The sequence below is a fragment of the Pieris napi genome, chromosome 14 (assembly GCF_905475465.1).
Source record: "Pieris napi chromosome 14, ilPieNapi1.2, whole genome shotgun sequence".
Lineage (NCBI taxonomy): Eukaryota > Metazoa > Arthropoda > Insecta > Lepidoptera > Pieridae > Pieris > Pieris napi.
In genome coordinates, this window is record NC_062247.1 from 1013698 (window position 1) to 1030592 (window position 16895).

The 16895-nt window shown below is 34.7% G+C and overlaps 1 protein-coding gene across 1 annotated transcript in view; it reads left to right on the forward strand.

Moving 5' to 3' along the window:
* Positions 1 to 14942: 14942 nt before the first annotated feature.
* LOC125056039 (voltage-dependent L-type calcium channel subunit beta-2) overlaps positions 14943 to 16895 on the forward strand; it is a 151422-nt gene continuing 149469 nt past the window's right edge. Inside the window, exon 1 of the mRNA XM_047658873.1 lies at positions 14943 to 15056. The gene's annotated coding sequence lies outside the window, so the exon portion shown is untranslated. The remainder of the gene's footprint in view (positions 15057 to 16895) is intronic.

The following is a 16895-nucleotide window of genomic DNA, read 5'->3' on the forward strand; positions in this document are numbered from 1 at the left end:
GTGTTGGGATTGTGTTAAATGAAGGTCTCTGTTTTATTGGACGTAAAAACTATTTAAGTAAAAATACCTTGTAACCTCTTTTGTGTATAATCATCATCATTTATTTAGTTCATTTCTGGACCTTCTCCAGTTTGCTCCAGTACGCCCTGCACTGACCTATCTATATCCGCTGGGAGCCAACCTCCTTGATGATTTCGACAATTCACCTAGTCGGTAGACCGCCGCTTGGTCTTTTGTTTTTCCGAGCTCACCATTTAGGGAGCAGGGTCCATCGGTTCTTGTCCATGCGCTTGTCCTTGTCCATGTGGTCTGCCCACCGCCGTTAATAAAGGTGATTTTCGGTCGGGCAAACGTTAAAGTAAAAATACGTTGTAACATGATCATGAACACATTAAAAGGAGTGGCGGAGAGTTTATTCCCAGTTCTTCTCACCGTTCTACGCCCTTGATTTGGGAAATGGCAGTAAATGTAAAATTAGAAGCATTCAATGTATATTTCTTTTTTGACGTTCATAAGTGTACCTACATTGTGTTACCTATATGAATAAATGATTTTTTACTTTTACTCTATCGAATATCTAGAATATAAACAATAAACTACAAGCTCCCTTCTTATCAGAATGCCAAATCGTAAAATGACTGCTTCACGACTGATTTGAGCGCGACCGCCGCTGCGAAAACCGCTGTGAGAGTTCAAAAAGTGAGTTACAGAATCGCAAGGCAGGTCGCTAGTAATTTATGTAACTGTTTTTACACACAACTTGCCGAATTCAATACATTTTTCGTAAACATAGGCTTCATTGTAAAATATTAATAACTTAATTCATTTAATTAATATAAAGTGGTATGTTGTGTCAGTGTCATTACTGTAGTAATGCGTATTGCGTACCCCTTCTGGCACTAAATATAGCCCTGGGCGGGTCAGATATTCATAGTGGCGGGGTGGATCTACCCCCGTAATGTCCCAAAATCCTTTTGATTTTTTGTTGACATCTCCTCCTGGAAAAGGCTGTTAAGTGGCAAGGGGAAACTCGAATAATTGAGGGACAGGGAAATTTTTCATAGCAACTGAACTTAAAGCTTGTGTAAGTAAACAAATAAAAGTTAATTAGAAACTTTTAAAAGCCTTTTTTGATCTTTTATTTAAATCTATTCATAAAATTTAGTGTGAATATTTTAAAAGACAGCCTATAAACATAAAAGTATAAAGCCCTGTTTTTTAGAAGAGAGTGTTCACAAGACTTGTTCGGATGACCTGCAGCTGAGTTTTATCACGTGACGTCCGTCGTTCCACTGCTTAGAGTTTTTAAGGCATATTTTGCCATGCACCACATGTGGAAGCAGCTGCCCACTGAAGTATTTCGAAACCAAGTTGACTCAGGGTCTTTCAAGAAGAGAGCGTACAAATTGTTAAAATGCCGGCAACGCATTCGCGAGTCCTCTGGCATTGAGAGTGCCCATGGGGGGTGTCACGTAACACCAGATGAGCCTCTTGCCCGTTTGTCCCCAGTTTTATAAAAAAAAAGATCTGCGGCTTAGGTACACCATTATTATAGAAATACTTCATAACAATAGTAAATAAATATAATAAAAAGAACTTGTACATTCGTCCATTAAGCAGGAAAGTCACATGTCTTGGTCACGTCCACCGTAACCTCCGATGAGGATAAACTCAAACCTGGTTGGCCCAAAACCTCTTCGTCCGAGAGGGGGTCAAGTCAGTGGAACTATTGATTAGATTGAAAAGGAAAAGATTTGGAGCGACTTCCGATATTCAGTAATTACGTTACAGTATAATAACGTTAATAAATTAAACTGGCTTAAGTGTCTCTTTAATGTCTGCCTGGAAGAGATTGCTTAGTGGCAATAAGTTCGTTACACAATGAGATTACAAAATTTTCCTTTCTTTGTAGATAAATGTTACTAGAACTAAAAATCTTCTATACGTACCTACGGCTCGCTTATCTGCTACTTAGAATGCTCTAGTGTTTCTAAGTTTCTATTTTGTAAGTTATTATTACCATTATTAAAAAAAAATATTTTGTGGTTGCTTGTTTTATTTTTTCCCTTGCTAGTTTGCTTATGTTCTAATATAATTGATATGTAAAATTTGTGATGACATGTTTTCTTGTAGAATATTATGCATACACGTTATTTTAAAACTTATAAATAAATAAAATAAACACTCATTATTATTTTTTATTGGATTATCTTGTTGTATTTGCTGTTTTATATTTTAATTAAATATATAGATTTCTCATTTCCTTATTTCAGTACTCGTAAGTTACAAATAACAATTTCCCCAACAGGAAACAAATCTACATGCACCGGAAAAGCCCTTGTACAAAGCATATTTCCCTGCAATTCCAAGAGCAATTTCACCGCGGAAAGAGGCAAATAGAAGTCATGTTGGCTAATGCAACACGCGAAGGCACGTGGGCTAATATCTAATGGGCTCCGTATTCATTGTTTTTTACCTTTACATTCAAAGACAATTTTCCATAACGGACTTTTTAGTACCTAGTTTTATTACTAGCTGCCCCCGCGAACTGGGTTTCATCTTCGATTGCCTCAATTTTACATTACGATCTAGCCTAACTTAAGACTAATAACAAATTTAAAACTCACCTAATTTACTAAAAAGGATATTTAATATAAGAAAGTGTCCATTAGGTTACAGTTTCTATTAAGGAGTGTCTCTGTTAGGCGTGTTGGTAAAAGTAAAAAATCATGGCTTAGCAACGTAAGGGACGGGTATTGAGACTGCGGAAGAGTTGCAGCATCTGGCACAGGGCAAGACACGCTTCAAGAGACTGACGGCCAACCAGTAATGGAGAGGCACTAAAAGAAGAAGACTCTGGTTTTGTGTATTATTTTTTCTACTTACCACTGTTACCATAGGCTCGTGGTGTCAGAGGCTGTTTCATCGCAGAGGAATCAGTCACCCATGTAGTCCTGGAATGCGTGCCTGTGGCTAACCAACGTACAGAAATCCACGGAGCTCGGTCGCTGCGTACTTGGCGATTAAAAAGAGTGGCGGAGAGTTTATTGCCAGTCCTTCTCTACCGTTCTACGCCCTCGATTTGAGAACTGGCAGTAAATGTAAAATTAGAAGCATTTAATATGTATTTCTTTATTGACGTTCATAAGTGTACATTGTGTTACCTAAATAAATAAATGATTTTTGAATTTTGAATACATACCAACATATTGAACATTTTGCCATAGAGACAGTTAGGAACTAGTTTTTTTTATAACCTAAGTAGGTACAAAAAAAACTTTTAAAAAACCTCAGAGTTCAAGGAAAAATTACACGATATGATGCAGCCGTCTTCTATAGATCCACTACAGATAGACAAGGTTATATGTTTTAACAAATTTATGGCACTGATTATTGAAGGGCCACAAGTCCTAATGACGTAGGGGACAGATATTTCTGTGTGTGTGTGATCAACCAAAACAATTATGAAAACTAATCAAAGCCCATACCGACCATACAAGAACATTTTTAAGTAATTACAATTAACTAAGGGTCACATTAAAATTAAACATCCTAGGTGATTCAAAAAGACTATTTTCCAAGTCCCTATTAAATTTTGGGGCTTCATTTGAACCACGGATCCCTAAACCACCCCCAGCAAGTACGCACGCCACTCATTATTGGGCCGTAAAAGTAATTACATACAGTGCGTGACCCGGCGATGTCTGCAATTACCTCTAATCACAAATGAACTTACGAAATTGGGGCGTTCTGATTAAACAAGAAAATGATTGCGTTTTGTTTGTTCAGGGGATGTAATGGTATCGAAGTTTAGGTTAAAATGTAGAAGATTTTTTTTAGCTAAAGCATGCAAATACTGGGGTCTAGGCTGCGGATATGATTTTGTCCCATTCGGTGTCGAGACCCTTGGTCCGTGGGGTCCTAGCGCTATAAGGCTTTTCAAGGAAACAGCTAAGAGGTTAGTCGACATCACAGGAGACCGAAGAGCTGGCAGCTACCTCGGACAAAGAATTAGTCTAGCTATTCAAAGGGGGAACGCTGCCAGAACCTTACCTAAAGGGACTCATTTTGATAATATATTTTAATTATTGTATTATATTTTTAAGGTTTTTAGTTTGAGATTCACAGAATATTATTTTTATGTAAATTTTGAAATAAAAAACGTCCATTTCTTTAATTATGTAGAATTTTATTGTGATATTTAAATAAACTTTATTTAACTAGCGTGTATACTTTCAATGCATTAAATACCTTTTTTCTATTGTTAGTGTCGTTTTTTCTACAAACGTATAATAAAAAATTTTATAAATATTTTTATCTTGTTACGCCAAAGAAGTATTATAACTTCTAACGCGTGTACATAAGTACACACATGTTTTTTTATTTTTATTTATAACTTATTCTTCGACAAAGGCCTTCACAAAATTTTTTTTTAGTGGTTTGAATCCACATTGGAGCCACTATTATCGGCTTGAATCTCTTTCGTTTTCCACTTCGTGGGTACCACTGTTCTATTTTTGGTTCTTTTGTCTCATCATATGACCCATCTCCACTTTTGGTATGCGTCTATAAATTTAGGTTTTATTATATCGCCTAATTTTATTTTATCTTTCCTTTTTACTCTTGTTGTTTTTTCCATACTGTTTTGACAAATTTTAATTTATTCTACCCCAGTTGTTCTGTCAATGCCCAGGTACATATTCTTAACTTATCTCTTTTCCTTCTTGCGTTTCCTTGTCTTTCACTATCACACCCAGTGACCAGAACCGTCTCCAAATGTTGGCTATTCTCCTCTTTATTTCTTTATGCATTCTCTCTTCGGGTATTGAATACATTTCTTTAAGCCATGACGATAATTAAGATAATAGCAAGATAATTATCTTTTTAATAATTTCTTTTATTCCAAAGATGGAATACATAATATTTACAAAAATGTTGAAACATTTACAAAAGGAAAATATTAAATACATTTAACTAAGTAATACCTAATTCGGTTGTGTGATGGTGTGAAAGTGAAGGTATGTATGTGAGTGTGTGTTGTGTATGCTCATGATGCAGGTGATTTTGCGATTAAGCATTTTCACTATGCTCAAGCTTTTATCACTCTATACATACAGTGACTTGTCTCTGGTCATGTAATGAACATTTATATACCCAGTGGGTATTAAGGAAAAGGATCCGATTAAATTTTGAGTCCAATGAATTCACAATTGTATTACTCCCTATCAACATAGTTAATTCGGTCAAATAAGCATCAAAGAGTACAGTCGCTATCATAAGCCTTGTTATTTATGTTTGAGTACTCGACTGTACACTCGAATGGCAAAGCTAGGTGTCGGGATGAGCTATGATTAGTGACGGTCAGGTGGGCGCGGTCGATAACCCCCCTTCTCCACAACTAACATCCCCCTGCATTAAAGGGGGCTCTCAAGTATTGATTCGCGCGAAACGTGATTTGTACGCACTCTATTTACTGGACAATCGGTTTTATTTATGACCGACTGTACATTGCCGGTCAGCTATATAAAGCAAAGCGCTATTTGGTATCCAGCCCGCAATGAAAGGCAATCTCTACAAACGGAGTATTGTAAATTTTACTTTAAAGTACATTGCGTAGGGATTTGGGTGTTGCAATATTCAATTGGAACTAAAACGGTATTGAATATCGTGTGTATATGTGTTTTCGTAAAGGTTGCCGAGATAGTGTTTACGAGTTGCGGTCAATAGGCCGTTGCCGCACCTACGTTGTCTTCAAGCAATGCGTTTGTATCACGACATCTAGCGAATTAGGGTTGAAACTTGTGACATATTTTAATTTTTTTTTAAATAAAAATATACATAATGGATTTTAACAATAGTTTGACCAGAACTAAGACATAAACTATTCATTTTTTTTAATTGGATAGTGTCATGTTTACGGACACCCATCTTAGTAGGTGCGTTGCCTATGGGGCATATTCTTAAAACCAGCCTGAGTCGGCACACCGTGTCGGTTTCCCCAGCACCAGAAGTGACCCGTCTGGGGTAAAGATGTTCTATTAAAAACGCTGGTTTATTGGACTTGACAATTCCTTAAAATTATGATTAAAGAACGTCTAAATTATTTTCAAATGACATATTTTTAAGTCTCAATCAAATCAACACATACTTATTACATTGTATTATTGTATATTAATATAAAATTACGGAATTGGGGGAAGCTCATACAGACTGTCGTATAGAGGATCTGTCATTTTTGTTTTTAATTTGACTGATTAAAAAATTCTACTTATGGTTTTATATATAAGCTTTTCCATCTATATCAACTTTTAAATGAACTGTAAAACGAATTAAATATATCTATATGTAAGTATGCTTGTAACGAATTGGCTCAAAAGTACTAGACCGACTTAAAAAATTCTTTCACTATTTGAATGCTACATTATCTGATTAATATAGGCTCGCTTTAATTGCAAGAAAATAAATATCGTACTATAATAGGGATCCTCCCTACTAAAACTACAATAATGGTACCCGAAGTGTTAAAAAAATTCCTATAAAATATCTTTCATCGCATGCGCTGCGAAAACTATTGATGATAGAACAAAAAAATGTTCCACAATATTAAAGAACATAATATCTACAATTTTTTTTTTATAAATGACCACCCGAGCGTAGCCGGGACGGGCCGCTAGTTATTAATAAAATTGTTTAAATTTATTTTAATTTTCTATTTATTAATTTCAATTATTATACTACATAGGTTAGAATATTGTAAATGTATATTTGTGTGTTGGCAATCTTTAGATTATAATAAAATGTCGTGTGCGACAGCCCTCCATTTTGTTTTATTTACTAAGTGGTTGGGTACGGTCTTAATTGACGAACGATATTATTCTAATGAACTTTCCTCGTGTGATTTATTGAAAGTACGAATTGTAATAATTTATTAAACATAACACAAATTACCAGCAAATAGATATATTTAATGTAACTAAAAATCTTCAAAAATAATATAAAAACTGGTTTATTAGACATAATGGCTTTGTTATTCCTCTTTTATATAAAATATATTATAATGGTCAATGCATCTTACAATTTATTATATATATTTTTTTGTATAAGTAGGTAATAATTGTTAACTGTGTTTTATGTTTGTGTATTCCGTTTTTGGCTTTTGTGGATAATGTAATTGTTTAAAATATATTGTATAATAAATAGTTGTAGGAATACTGATAAGCAAATAAACAAATATACGTAAGTACATATACATATATGAAATGCTTCTAATTTTACATTTACTGCCAGTTCTCTAATCAAGGGCTTAGAACGGAAGAGAACTGGCAATAAACTCTCCGCTACTCTTTTTAAATGCCAAGTTTTTTGTTTTACACAACGTTTGTAAGGAGCTGCAACCATTACACCATGTTCCATATGACATCTTAAGTAATTAATAATAATAAAATAAAAAACAAAGATTTGTCTTCTATCAGCAGGAGGCATGGTGAAATAGGAGCACGCACTTATATACTCGTGAGAATAACACAATTAGTTGTAATAATAATAATAGAAAACATTAAAGTAAAATCAGTGGCACTACAACCTTTCATACTCAATCTAATAGGCATGTATGTGATCCGCCTCCTGTGCCTGACACACGCCGTCGACTTTTCGATAAAAAATCTGCTCTAATCTTACAAATATCGAAAACATAATTAATGGCTTATTTATTTATATATCAATTAAGTGTAACGGAACGTCGACCTTATGAATTTAATTAAAATAATATCCGTCTTTTGACTTAAAAATACAAAAACAATTTTGCATATTATATCAAACTAGATTAATTAATGTATTTATAACAGGCCTCATCTTCACAGATGTTGTGAATTGGTAGAAAGTTTTTAAAATCAGTTATGATGTCACTTTGAAGTTCATCTTTATATTAGATTATAATAAATAACAAAGGGTCTCTATAGAATATCTTGTATCTTAACCTGTAAAGTAATAATAATAATAATTAAATATAAAAAAAAATTAAATTAAATAAAAAATTTAGTGGCAGTTTATACTCGCTGTATTTCGATATACTTATTCGTTGAGCGAGGTAATCAACAGCTAGTGTCACCAGTACTATCCAGGCAACAAAATACATATTTAATTAGCGCCTGTGCACTTGAACCCCAAAGCCTCAGACTCCATTATCTTAATTTAATGTAAACAAAATCACGTATAATTCATGATTAAAATCTATAAGTTATTGCATTTGTAGCCAGAGATTATAGAACGTAATCACAGATGGTAATAAACTGCGTAAAGGTCATAGACGATTGTCCATAGAGTACCATAAAATATCACTGGAACCAGTTTTAAATGTTTAATTTCGTGTTATGCTCACTTTAAATTTGTTTTCTAATGTTCGATTTTTAAACATAGACTTAAATCATTTTTAATGTTGCAAATATGGAGATTGTCTTAAGGAATTTTATGTAACGCAAATTTTTGAACGTTATACATACATTTAAATAAATATCACCGAAATTCTAAATCCTATAAAAATACTAGTTAAGAAGTAATATTAATTATTAGAGAAATAGGTTTAATAATAATAATAAATAAGCCCATTTATTTTTAATATTTACAAATCTTAAATATACAGTTTAGTTCTATACATTTATTTGTTTTAATATCTTAACTTACTTCAGTACCATTAATCGGAACCCCTTCGGGTTACCTCGTTACGGTAATCCAAATATTTTTCCATTTCCTATTTCTTCTATCCACCTTTAGTGAGCCCTGTTTTGAGAACAGAACAGAAACAGAAAACTTGTAGCAGTTATGTAAAGAGTTCGTCATGGCGGGATGATATCCTTGGGGTGTTCGACGATAGGAACTCAATATTTTCATTTTTAATTTATTCTCTGTCCCTGATAACTCGTCCCCTAAAGCTCAATGCATAATATGCATATATTTTTATATATTATATTACCTATATATATATATAGATTTCCAAAGATATGAGAGCCAAATTCCCTGATCCCCGGAGTTGAATTAAAAAAAATGGCACATATGCATCATAATAATGAATCATTACAAACATATAGCTTTTTATAAATTTGACGATTATTTAAATGACCCTAATCCTTGGGATTGATTTGCTCCAGTTCAAACAATTTGTATGACCAAAACTTGGCGATAAAAAAGAGTGGGGAGTTTCTTGCCAGTTCTTCTCTACGCCCTTAACTTGCGAACTGTTAGTAAATGTAAATTTAGAATCAATTTAACATATTTTCTATTGACGTTCATAAGTTGGTTACCTATATTAATAAAGTTGATTTTAAATTTGAGTTTGAGTTCATTCCTGTTTAAAATTCTACGTTATGTAGACCATTAACAAATGTTACGAAATTGCAACATTAATGGGATGAGAAAAAATCACTCGACTTCCGCGAAAGGTAGACAGACCGGCAGACAAGTTATTAACTCACAATAACATTTAAATTGGAATCGATTTTATATTGAATTTCTGCGACACCTTAATGGCATGTTAGGTAATCCGGTCTTGTCTGTTGACATGAATTCGATTCCGGGAGAAATAATATTCTGTGTTATGCAGGAAGAGGGCATGTATGGAGCTGGTAGATTTAGGCTGTCAGCCTTATTAGTTTGATTATTATGATTGCAGTGTGGACCTAGTAGTTGTTGTAGTTGACCTAGGCTTCAGAGTGCGACTCTTGTCCCTGAGGTCATAGGTTCCGCGGCTGTGCACCAATGGGCTCTCTGTCTATGTGCGCATTTATCATTCGCTCACGGTTAAGGAAAACATCGTGAGGAAACTTGCCTTCGACCCAAAAAGTCGAAAGCGTGTGTCAAGCACATGGGCTGATCACCTACTTGCCTATAAGATTGACAAATCATGAAACAGACACAGAAATCTATCCCAGACCTAACATGGTTGTAGCGCCACTGTTTTTTTTGTGTTTATTATGAATAATATAGTTTGTTTGTGTTATAACATAATCGAGAAGTGTTGAAACACAGAGATCATGCATTCCTACCCCGACTTTGCACGAAAAGGAGTGCTATTTCATACGATCAAAATTCACAGGAGTCTTCAAGCAATAAACAGAAGACAGGACAGAAAGAAGGCTGGACTTATTTGGGCTGGAATATAATTTGCCAATGAGACGGAGAAAAATTTTAGTTTTTTACTAAGTGTTATTTTGGATATCACACAATCGCAATATCTTTGCTTGAAGACTCGGATGTGATTTTTGCGTAACGGGGATTTGATGGACGCCCGCCCGCCCTACGGAGTGCGTACAGACACGTATACTTTATTTATTATAGCTACAGTACTGGCAATTATTTTCTTTTCATTTATTAAAGTATACACAATTTTATAGGCTAGTGATCTATTATTCTAAAATATATGATAATTACGGTGAACATAAAATTGGCAAGAAATAAAAATATGACGTACAATGTACACACTTAACTTAGTAACTTATTTGTAATTACTTATTCACATCTAAATTTAAGTTGGCGCCTGGTACATAGTACCGGTGATCCCAGAGCTAGTGCTTTCCTCGATCAACGAATAAGTATCGCAATACAGCGAGGAAATGCCAGCGTTAAAGGTACACTGCCACAGGGACCAAACTCTTTTAAATTTGTTTCAATTTCCTTTTTATTTATTTTAAATGATTTTTATTATTACTATACAGGTTAAGAAAATTGTAAATACTGTATATTTGATTGTTTTATTTCAATAAAAATAGGCTCATATGAAAATATTTAACAGAAGTTAGAATATTTTTACAAATTCTTATAAAACTTAATTCTTAACAACTCTCAGCCACCCTCTCAAATACAGAATGTATTATACGCACACACAACAATTCACACACACATTCACGCAAACTTAAATTGTTTTAAGCATGCACCGTGTACCACGGAATAATTGTAATCTAATTACCCACAACACAGGGGCTCCCTGGTGGGGGAACTAGCGTAAGATGAATTTTGACACAACCATGTTTCTGTCATGAACAAAGATTTTATTAAGTTTATGCTTTTAAGACTGTCAGAATTTGTAGGTTGAAATACTTTAACTGCTACCACAGATACGCGACACGAGTAAAATCGATTATGTATATATATTATATAAAAAAAAAGAAAAACTAAAGTTGATAAGTTAACAATTACATTATGTCAAAAAAATAAAAATTATAAAACATTTAAAATTCTTGTTTTACCTTCCTGGAACCCCTCCACTACCAACTTCATGGTATGGTATTAAAGTTCAAATTGACTTTTAAGTGTATTATTACGAATCCTTTGTATGGGAATATAGAAAAGTGTTGTTTTTAGACTTTAGACTAGATATTTATATAAGAAAGTGTGCAATAAAAATTCCAGTTTCTACTAATGTACTCTGTTCTTGTGTTCAATAAACATAAATCATTTTTCTTACATACATTTGCGTTCATAAAAAATTATCATACACATTAAGTATTAAATTTAGCACCCTAATAAGTACACGTACTTCAGCCCTCGTCGGACCCTTCGTCCGAATGAAAAATGGCACAATTAGCCGCGCAGACAGTGAAAAACAAGTGCACTCTATCTACCCTGGCGTAGTGACGTAGCCACTCATCAATAACACGACACAGATAGCATCGACTTTTCTAATTACAGTTTATTTACGCGTATTTAATCTGTGGGGTTTTGATTAGATAACCACGTAATTTTTTTTTCTTTTTGCCCACGGCGCAGGCTATAGTCATTCGACCATATTGCCTAGTCTTTCGTAGAATTTTTCCTTTAATTGTATGGTAGGGGAGCCCAAGAGGGGATTTCGGGATTTACTCAAGCACGGCAGATTAATATATAGGGGGATACCTTGTACCCGGTTAAGTACCTCCACAAAATATGAGGCCCATATATAAAGCCGCACGTGAAGGAGACAGGATCAGTTTAGTAAAAAAAAATTGACCATCAGAAATTCCCGAGCGCGTCAGATTAAGGTAGGGTGAGTTAATTACATCCTAAAAAGTGTATATTCCACTAATCTGACAATTTGAGAGTGACGGAAAAAAAGGGGAGGGCAACAAAGTTGTAAAAAAAAACGTCATCTCGACATTCTCGAGCGTAGCTATTTTTTTTTTATTTTGAAGGAAATAATTCAAGAATAATGAAAAATATATAATCTGACGATTTCCGCAAGCCGAAATAACAAAAATTCGTCGATAAAGTTAAATGCGTGCAGCTGCGTGATGCCTACATTTCCTTAAACCGATCGGAATCTACTAAACGGCGTTCTACTAAACATTTCCTGTGAATTTGAACCGATTCGGACCGATAGATTTTGAGAAATTTTGAAAAATCTTAAAAAAATAAGAAATATTTTTTTTTTAAGTGGTTTCTTTATCGATCAACTTCAAAAACTAATCCGCCTTTGAGCTTGAAAAACCACGTCGATCGCCACCAAGCTGGTCAAAAGCGGTTGATTCGTTCGAGAGATATCGTACACGAAAGAAACCCGAAAAAGTGTTTTTTCGGGATTACTCCGAAATTTGTGGTTCGATCAATTAAAATTGCAAAATTACTTATGAGGATGATAAAACTGCGTCGAATGCCGCCAACCGCGTGAAAATTGCTTGATCCATTCAAAAGTTATTGCGGTTTGAAAATTCCAAAAATAGTGTTCTATGAAACTTCTATCAGACTTTCGAGCTGGGAGAGCTCAAATACATAGAAATGTTATTTCTTTGAACTCAGCGAGCTCAAAATATCAATTTTAAGCGCCCAGGAATGGAATTAGCGGGAAGTTGCAGGGATGGCCCTTTAGGTGAACCGTTTTTCTATTTTTTTTTTTGTCAGATCAGGCGAATCCCTCTAGATAATCGTCAGATTATGAGACAGTACGTTTAGAACATAAAGATGAACCACATATATCTTAATCTGACGCGCTTGAGTATTTCAAAATTGCGATTTTTTTTTGCAAATTAAGAAAATGGCTGTGGGTTTGCGTCCCATCGAGATCGTCAGATTAGTGAATGAGAGCTTTTTTTTGGTGCACTTAACACTCCCTTAGAAAATCTGACGCGCTCGATAATTTTTTTTTTTTAATTTTCAACCCTTAAATACAACCACCTGCATCATGCAAACGATCAGATTAACATACGTACATTATTAAAAATACGTAGGGCATAGATGCTATCAATATCTGACGCGCTCGAGAATGTCCATGCAACAGTTTTTTTTACATATTTAACAATCTATAGCCGCTTCCCCCACCGATGAAAAGGAATTTATCATATAACATTTTTTTCTTCTTTTTATCTAAGCTTTGCATCCCAATAGGTCTCTACGACGCTCGAGTAAATCCCCATTTAGCATCGTGGGCTCCCCTACCATATATTAATTGAAAAATTATGGAGCAATTAGTACACGGATGACCGTAAAAAAGCGAGTACATATGTTCTATACCTATTATTAATTTATTTTTAAAATTATTTATAGGCTTTATATAATTAAATCTAGAAATATACATACCAAAAATCTAAATGATATTCCACAAATTAACGCAAATAATTCGTTAAATGAGCTAATAAGTGTTACTTGACAAATACAAATAGGCGAAATATTTAACTATTACATTTAATATAAATAATACATATTCGACATACAAAATTTTAGTTTAATAAATTTTGATGAGGGTGATCCAAAATATTTGAACTCGGCCGATCGTCACATGTTTTTGATGTTGCTTTGTTTCACTCGAATAATGTTGGTCGCATTTTATTTCGATTTATATGTTTTTGTTAATTATATTTGTAAATAGTTACATCCTTTTACAATTGTGTAGTGAGTGTTTTATGTGTTTTTTACTATTGTAAGGCAAGGTATCAAATAGGTTATCAGTTTAACCTCTGTTACTGATCGCAGACTAATATAATTTCCCCATACACTGATAATTGTGTGCCTTTCTTCTTGTTAAGGATATATCGAAACGAGGTATGTACTCGGGACTTATTATTTTAGTATAGTATTTTATAAACAGGATTCATTATTTAAAATTATGCACTGAAGTATTTCCGAAATTCGACTTTCCTTCAATAAAAGAGAGTACCAATTCTTAAAAGTCTGGCGACGATTTGCGAGCCTTCTGGCAATGAGTACCCATGGACTGCACTCAAATCTGATGAGGCTCCTGCCCATATGCCTCCTGCTAAATAAAAAAAATACAATCCCTTACATTATAATTGTAATAAATATAAACCAAGCTATTGTCTAATAATATACTATTAGTATTAGAGCAGTATGGGCCTAGTGGCTTCAGTCCGCGACTCTCATCCCTGAGGTCGTAGTTACGAACCCCTGCTGTGCACCAATGGATATTCTTTCAATGTGTGCATTGCGCGACATTCGTTCGAACGGTGAATGAAAACATCGTGAGGAAACCGGCTTGCCTTAGACCCAAAAAGCGACAGCGTCTGTCAGGCACCTACTTGCCCATTAGATTAAGAAATTATCATGAAACAAATACGGAAATCTGAGGCCCAGACCTAAAAAGCTTGTAGCGCCACTGATTTACATTATTGCTTAGTAATGAAAATTCTTCGTAACCATATTATCGTCATCCAGCAGAGCTGATTGATATGCATCAAGATAATTCGTGAAAATTATCTCGGAAACGGAACGCAACATAAAAAGTCCCAAAAGGAAAAACTCTAATCAATCATTAAGTTCCTCGCTATAAATCAATAAAACGTCCATTAATTTTGCGAAGACTTGGCTAAATAATAGACACCGTAGACTCTCATTAACACCGCTAGGGGGCGCCACGGGCGACCGGCGACCCGGCGCCGAACTCTACAATCAATACATTCGCGAGTGGAAACGGAAGCTCCCGAAGCATTACGAAAATGGCCGATTGGCAGCACATGACAACTGTCAAATGGAGCCTGAAACTGCAGGTCCGGATGGAATTTAGTAAAAAAAGTGCATATAGTGCAGTGTACTGCGGTGTCGTGTGTTATTTTTGTTTGTGACAACATTGTGTGTTTTGTGTGAGTATTCTCTGTTTAAAGTATTACTCAGAAACATAATTAATCGTTCACCTTGATTAGCTTGAAACTAGGTTTTAAATGTTTTCGTTTAATAATTGGACAAATCGATCTTTGGTGCAATGCAACATTTTTCTGGAGTGTAGTTCCATTAATTAGGTCAAACATGAGATATTGTACCTTTGATGTTAGAACGTTGTTCACGCTTAACACAAGATTATATTTATTAATAATATTATTTTATTTAGTAATGTATCTAGTGCGCATGTCAATTTCTTTGTACAAGTTTTATTTATATTTATAAATGAATTGTTTATATATTTTTTTAAGATTTAATATTTTTTTATAATTTCATAGAATACTTGCAATGGGGCAGCAGGCTCGTCTAATGTTTATTGATACCGCCGCCTATGACCAATCAATGCCAGAGGGATCGCGAGTGCGAAGCCGGCCTTTAAAATAAAATTTCTTTAGCTATTTCTAAAGACATGTTATGTCGATTACATAGTGTCTTAATATATAATAATATGAATATATTTTTTTTAAATCAATACTTTAGTATATTTTATGAGAATGCTTGACCTTGACCGATATACAAGCAGAGATGCTGCAAACCAATCCATTTTTACATGACCTCTGCATCATGTAAAACGCTGTCGAGTTTCAACTGAATTAACGGCGCGGTAGGGTTCTCGTAACATTGGTCATATGCGTCCGGAAAAAAATAAAATATAATAAAATACATACTGTGAACTCAATCTGTGAACAACTCTGCCAAAGATGTCGATAGTGTCGGAGACAGTAGTAGGAGCTTTGGTATCGCAAACAATCTAGGCCTTCGCCATCGCACATATCCCCTAGGTACATAGAAACGAAGTTGTAGAGTAGGTAGGTGGGTTGCTCCACCCCGGGACTTTAAGTAGATAGAAGGCCAACTCTATGTCCTGTTAGTAAATTGCCCTGGCTCAGCATTATGCTGTGGGGAGACGTGTTCCACAGCGCTGGCCATTATGTAACTAACAACAGTTAGTTTGCACTTCAGACGCAAAAAAGATTAATGATTAAAAGAAAAAAAACAACAAAAACAAACAAAACTTTAGTGTAAGTAAAGAAGTCTTGGAAGATTACTTCCTTTCATACTCTTAATCAATGCGTTGTACACGCTTGTCCTTCATGTTAGTAATCGTTGCCTTTCGAAGCACAAACCTCATTTTGAATGCTTTCTTGCAAATTTCCACGTGGAAACCCTGGACCTGCGAACCCTAACACAGGTATTTTTTTACTTTAAAGGGTTCCCAAATCTTACACAATTGAAAGCATTGTTATGTATAAACACATATTTATTTATGGAGGTTTAAAATTGTGAAAACACTTACACACATATATTATTCTAGAAGGAGCAGTGTTGGCCTACTGGCTTCACCACGCGACTCTCAATCGGTCGTAGGTTCGATCCCTGGCTGTACACCAATAGACTTTCTTTTTACGTGCGAATTTAACATTCACTCGAACGCCGTGAGGAAACCGGCTTGCCTCAGACCCAACAAAGTCGATGGCGGGTGTCAGGCACAGCAGGATCACCTACTTGCCCAGTAGACTGACAAATGACCATGAAACAGATACAGAATTCTGAGGCCCAGACCTAAAAAAAGGTTGTAGCGCCACTGATTTATTTTATCATTTCAGAAGCTCGCATATGTTAAACAGTAAAAAATTGCCTACAATTTAATCCTACGTTTATAAAGTATCGCTAATTAATAAATATTGAATATTAATATTCCAAACACCTCGTTATAAAAGTTATTCATGTTATGGTAACTTGTGTAGCTGTCAATAATTTAA